At 36.9% G+C, this 6,607-nt stretch overlaps 1 non-coding gene across 1 annotated transcript; it reads right to left on the reverse strand.

Moving 5' to 3' along the window:
• Window positions 1-6,299: 6,299 nt before the first annotated feature.
• TRNAS-GCU (transfer RNA serine (anticodon GCU)) lies at window positions 6,300-6,381 on the reverse strand. The gene has a single exon. It is a non-coding gene; the product is annotated as a tRNA-Ser (tRNA).
• Window positions 6,382-6,607: the final 226 nt, after the last annotated feature.

Here is a 6,607-nt window from a genome sequence, read left to right on the forward strand (position 1 = left end):
ATAGTACAATGGCTGGCCCATAGTAGGAATTATGTAAATGCTTATTTCCTTCCCTACTATGAGTCAGCAGTGTAACGTAGCAATCAAGAGCTAATCTTGAACTATGTTAGGAAAAGTATAGATTACAAGAATAAGGAGGTGAGGGTCCCTTTATACTAGGCCCTGTTTAGACTGCATCTGGAATATTGTATTTGGTTCTAGGTACCATCCTTTAAGAATATTGATATGATGGAAGATTTTCAAAGCAGTCACTGTGACAACAAAGAACCTTAGACCCATGTCATCAGAGGATCATTGGGGGAAGAAATGTTTAAAACATGTTATAGGTCACTTAACAACAAAAATATCAGAGTACCCCAAATAAACAATCAGATGAGGTCATAGATCTAGAGGGAACTTGAGAATTTATTGATTGAGTCCAACAGTTAAAGTAGTACAAGAACACTCTAAAGGTATCTCTTAAGAACTTTATAATCAATTGTATGACATGGGAGACACTAGCATCCAACATGGCATGCCATCAGAGAAAGTTCTGTGCTCTATGAGTCAAGCAGATTTGTATTAGCTCAGAAAAAAAACAAGATGCGCAAAGTTAGAGAAGTCATCCCCAAATGTTCATATGGATTATTTGTATCCAACTTTGGCAGAGCATTTTAAACTCATATTGATCTGATCAGCCATGGTTGAAAACATTGCAATTCAACTTGAACGAGATGAGATCTTTCAAGACAGTTGTGAAAATCGAGTAAGGCTTCATCTACTTCAGAGTTTGAATAGGCCTGAAGGACTTTAAGCATTGAGTCAAGGGTATACTTAAGTCCCCTTCCTGCTATCCTCCCATGACATCAGTGTCTCCCTATTTCAGTCAAATATGGGCAACTATGTACTTATTAGTCAAGTTCAATTTCTTAGGTAGCTCCTGAGTTTAAAATGTAAGATCCTCAACCAATAAGAATGAGGGTCAGTGGTGGGAGAGAGTATTTGCTTTAGGGATTAAAAGTGTTGACCCTGTCCCAGACAGTGCTTCCTCCCTTCAATTGTCTGCTCGATGGGTAGGATGCCCTTCTCTCTAGAATGTATAATAAACTTTGTTTTGCTTCTAAAGATCTTTTCACCTTTTTTTTTTTTAATTAAATGGTGACCCCTCACCATTTCTGAACCACACAAACTCTAACATAATGATGTCAGTTTGGTCTTCTTCAAGAACAAAGGACACAACCAACCAATTGTGTCCCAAGTTAAACTCAAGCTCTCAAAGGTAGTTAAATAGTAAGGCTAGAATTTGAACTCAGGTTCTATAAATCCTGCAATCCTATAAGAAAAGACTTTGAGGAATATATTAACTGTGTTCAAAGATTGTTATGTAGATTTGTTCTGTTTGGATCCAGAGGATAGAATCAAAAAGAAGGGGTAGATGTCAAAGAGAGACAAACTGGGATTTTTGTCAGATGAAACCTCCAAACAATTGGAACTATCCAGAAGTGGACTGAGATACCTTTAGAGATGAGGGTTTCCTCCCATTGGAGAACTTTGGGAACTGTAGGAATACTTGCTAGTTAGGAGATAGTAGGGAATAATTGTCAAGTATGGGTTGGATTAATTGGCATATGAGACATCCAAATCTAAATTCTGTGATTGTGTGATTTTCCTTGAGCCTCCTCTGGCTTGAGGGCCTAGTATAAAGGGACCCTCACCTCCTTGGTTCTCCTTATCTGACTACTCTCCTAACTCCTGGGGAGGGGGAGTGGATTATCCATTATCATATCTCCACTAAACTTGGGAATTTCCTCAGGAAGAGAGCCTGTCCACAGTCTTCTTCAATAAACTCATCAATTCCCTTGGGTTCAATGATCTCTAAACAAATACTGTAAAAATGTATGCATTAAATTCTTGGTAAATATTGGTCCCAGTGATTTGGTTCATGGGTCTAAGGGTTTTAGGACTTGCTCTTTCTGGGAAAGTACTGGTTTGAGTCTTGCCTGTTGCATGACAAGAACTGAACTAAGTCAGAAATCATTTGTAGCCCCATATCCCCTTCTCCCTCAGATTCCATTGCCTCTCACCTAACTTAACCTTCCAATTCTTCAGGATTAGAATAATACTATGCTCTTCCTCTGAGATGAATCAAAAGGTTTCTTCTGCATCCCTGTCCATGCTACCCTGTTCTGAAGTGCATTAACCCCTTTCCCTCTCATGTAAGGGATCTACACAAAGAAAGGGAAGTTACCTACCAGTTGGGGCAGAGTCCTGCTGTTGATCCTCTGTTTTTAGTTCCAATGTCATTTACTTTATTTAGTCTATTCCAATGTCTGTTTACTTGGATAAGAACCTAAAGGTCCTTTGGGAAAATCTAGCCACAGTAGTCACCCCTCCACACTCTAGTCTTTCTCTCTGACTTCCATTAAGGAGTTTTGTTTTGTTTTTAATCTATTTTATAATCCTTTTCACTAACTAAATAACACTTGCCCTCTAGTCTTCTGCCCTTATCTCTTTCTCTAGTCTTCCTGATTGATTCTATTCAGGTTTATGATGTTTATAAAACTTTTATTTCTACTTAATCAATTTTGTGAGAGGAAGGAATTTCTATTTGTTCTACTCATGCTCTACATAGTTTTGTAGTGGAAAAGTATTGTTGGTTTAAAAAAAAGATGTGGGATCCAATTACAGTCTCAATTATTTAGTAGCTCTGTGATGTTAAGACATATTTCTGAGCCTCAGTTGCCTCATTTGTAAAGTAGCATTTCAAGTTCAATGAGTATTCATTAAGTGCCAGTGTGGACACCTTTTCTAAGGTACTATTGAATTCAAATATGGATATGAACCTAGTTGGTTCTACTCTCAAGCTTGAATATTTAGGGGGGAAAGGACAAGTACACACACACACACACACACACACACACACACACACGATCTAAAAGACAGAGAGGGAAAAATAAAGAGGGGAAAAAGAACTAGAACAAAAAAAATGTGCTGAGAAACAAAAGGTAGAAATCACTTCATCTGGAGGGAACCTTGGGAAGACTTAGCTAAAGAACTAGTACTTGAAATAGACCTTGAATGAGTGAATGAAAAGCATTTCAACACTTTGTATGTGCTAGACCCTGTGCTAAACAATGGAAATACTACTATTAATAATAATAAAAAATATATTTGTTAACAGAGACAATTTATCTCTATTATCTGATCTTTAAATCCTACAATTTCATCAATTAGATTAAGGGATGTGTGGTTCAAAAAAGGTGAGGGATCACCATTTTAATAAAAAAGCTGGAGAGATCTTTAGAACAAAGCAAAGTTTATTATACATTCTCGCAAGAAGGGCGTCCCACCCATCCAGCAGACAATCGAAGGGAGGAAGCACTGTCTGGAGCAGGGTCAACACTTTTAATCCCTAACAAAAATACCCCCTCCCACCACTGACACTCATCCTTATTGGCTGAGGATCTTACATTCTAAACGGGGGAACTACTCAAGAAATTGAACTTGACCAATAAGTACACAGTCGCCTATATTTGACTGAAACAGAGAGACATTGATGTCATAGGAAGATAACAAGAAGGAGACTTAAGTATGCCCTTAGGAGGATAGCAGGGAGGGGACTTAAGTATGCCCTTGACTTAATGCTTAAAATCCTTCAGGCTTACTCAAACTTTGAAATAGATTAAGCCTTACTCGATTTTCACAACTGTCTTGAAAGATCTCACCTTGTCTCGTTCAGGAGAACCTAGGAACTCAATTGATCAGAGGTATTCAGATCAACCCTTGCTACACATTTTATTGTACTATTTAACTGGAAGATCAAAAGCAGGACTATGAGAGAGAACTAAGAAATGTACGGGTTGGTTATCTAATCACATTAAATTGTGAGCTCCTGGAGGCCAGAGATGGTTTTTTTTTTTTTTTTTCTTTTTTTTACATCCCAGAAGCTTAGCACAATGACTTGCACATAGTAAGTACTTAATAAATGACTAACTGGTTGAAATGTAGACTAATTTGCTGTAGATTTAAAACTGGGAAGTTCCTCATCTAGCCCAATCTCATTTTACAAATGAAGAAATTTAGTCTAAAGACTATCAAGCGTTATACATCAAACCTGAAGTCACTCAGATAATTGGAATTCAAATCTCAATGCTTTTACCTAAATCCTATTTTCTTTCCTGTGTGAGAGGAAATAGTATGAGATTATGCCAGTCTGTGAAGAAAAAATGTGTACTGCCCATTTCATAGGATTGTTGTGAAGTCCAAAAGAGATAACATGTAATAACTTAGAAAAATCTAAAAGAGCTAAATAAATGTAAGTTATCAATTTTAACTGTGCCAGCATGTTCTTGCAAGGGGCATGACTCTGCTCTTACACTAGGCATCAAGAAGAGGGAGGTTTTTCTCCAGTCCTAATGGAAAGTTGCTTTTCCACAGAGATGAGGGAGGATCATGTGTTGATTGGCTACTGAGAAGTTTCTGCTCTCTCCCCTTCATTCTATCCATTCAGGCTGATGTGCCCTTTTTCTTGGAATCAATAAAACTCTGCCTCTCTGGAAAAAAAGGCTTTGGATTTCTGATATGCAGATTTCTACCTCCTAGTTACAACTAGGGATGCTTCTGTTGTTTCCATGTTATTATTATTGTTTAAAACATTTTATTGAATAAATGTAAAAACAAACTGCTATTTCATCAATCAATATAGGTAACATGGAAGTTTAAATAAACCCCTTAGACAATGACATTTCTTTCTCTCCACTCACCTCCAACTTAAATAGGCAAAAATCACAAGTCAATTGACTAGTATTATTTGATTAGGTTACCAAGAGCAGGAAGGAAAGTATTTTTATTTTATATTTATTGAATCGTTACATTGGACATGATTGGAAATTTGGAATTTGTATTCATGCAGATTTCATTAATAAGATTGGATGGTATAAGTACAGATAACTGAAGTTGAGATTAAAAATCTTCAAATAAAAACTCTGAACATATTTCATATAAAGTCAAATTGTATTGTCAAATTTGAGTCCTGGTTGTGACGCTGCTTAACTGTTTTATCCTAGATAGCTAATTTAATCGGTTAACAAGCATTTATTACTTACTAAATTCCAGGCACTGTATTAAGAGCTGGGAATAGATAGAACAGGAAAAAGACTCCCTGTTTCCAAGGAGTTTGCATTCTAAGCTGGAGAGAGACAGAGATTTCAACCTTATTATTATTTATGTTTATATATGGAATGTTTTGTAAAATTTATCAAGCTGTTCTAATAATCATCCATTGAGGGTAAGAATTGTATCTCAGAGTGAGAACTGGAAGGCTCGGAGAGGTTAATAAGCTGACCAACAAATAGCATTCTTAATTCAAACCATATGATCATAGAATCAATAGTGGAAGTGCCTTCTAAGCATCAACTCCAGTGCCATTATACAGATGAGGAAAAAGTCACACCGCTGACAATTAGCAAATGTAGGATTTGAACTCGGACTTTTTCTCTTTGCAAATATTTTCAGTTTTTCCTCTAATATTTCACCTAACATTGTTTCTACTTGCTTTATCGGGAAGGAAAGAACATATATATATCATTGGCTTGCCCACTCACTCCACTCAAAACTGGCAGATTGGAATTGGAAAGAACTCCTAATAGGACATGGAATATGAAATTTCCCAAGAGATCTGGAAAATGATCTCGTTGACAATGATGAAAACATTTTATTTGTTACATAGTTTATTCCCTTCCAGAAAAAAAGGGGAAAGGGAGTGGAATGAAAACCATGATTTTCTAATTTCTAGATTTTACTTCTCCGCCTTTTCTATCCCTGGGTTTTAAGGAACATTCTATAATTGTCATTATTTACTTATGTTCAACAAAAATTATTGAGCACTTACTATGTATATGACATTACTAATAGGAAGAATGTGAAATAAATTGATCGTTAAGGTAGAAAATACTATTGGGTAAGTTATCTCTAAGGTAGGATAAATTGTCTTTTGTAACTTTCTGTATTAAAGATATTGCAAATATTTGTACTGAGACGAAGCAAAACTGCAACTGATGTCAATGGAAGGCTAAAAAGTCTTAGCTTTCTGTGTTAAAGATACTGCGAATTTCATTGAAACGTGGCAAAACTGGAATAGATAAAGATGAGAGGCTAAATTACCTTCTTTTATCTTTCTGTGTTAAAAAGTATGGTAGATGCTTATTTTACTGAAACGGGCAAAACTGCAATAGAAGCGGGGGTGAAGCTAAATTGTCTTGGCTTTCTGTGTGGGATTGCAAGTTTGAATCTCAGCTGAGGTTTTAGGCAAAAATTGAGACCGACGAGGATGGGATTCGAACCCACGCGTGCAGAGCACAATGGATTAGCAGTCCATCGCCTTAACCACTCGGCCACCTCGTCACAGAAGTCTACGGCTTCCTGGCAGCTATAGGGAATATAACCATCTGTGCTGTGACGCACTGACGCGGAAGTCGCTATTCTGTACGAATGAATACTACGATACTCCATACTTCGTTATACCAAGCGTCCCCATTTAAAAAAAAAAATGAACAAAGTGGCCGCCGCCATATTGTACGGACTGCTCTGTGAAAGAAAGAATGCTCCCTGGATAATCACAGTAGACGTA

The sequence above is a fragment of the Antechinus flavipes genome, chromosome 2 (assembly GCF_016432865.1).
Source record: "Antechinus flavipes isolate AdamAnt ecotype Samford, QLD, Australia chromosome 2, AdamAnt_v2, whole genome shotgun sequence".
Taxonomy (NCBI): domain Eukaryota; kingdom Metazoa; phylum Chordata; class Mammalia; order Dasyuromorphia; family Dasyuridae; genus Antechinus; species Antechinus flavipes.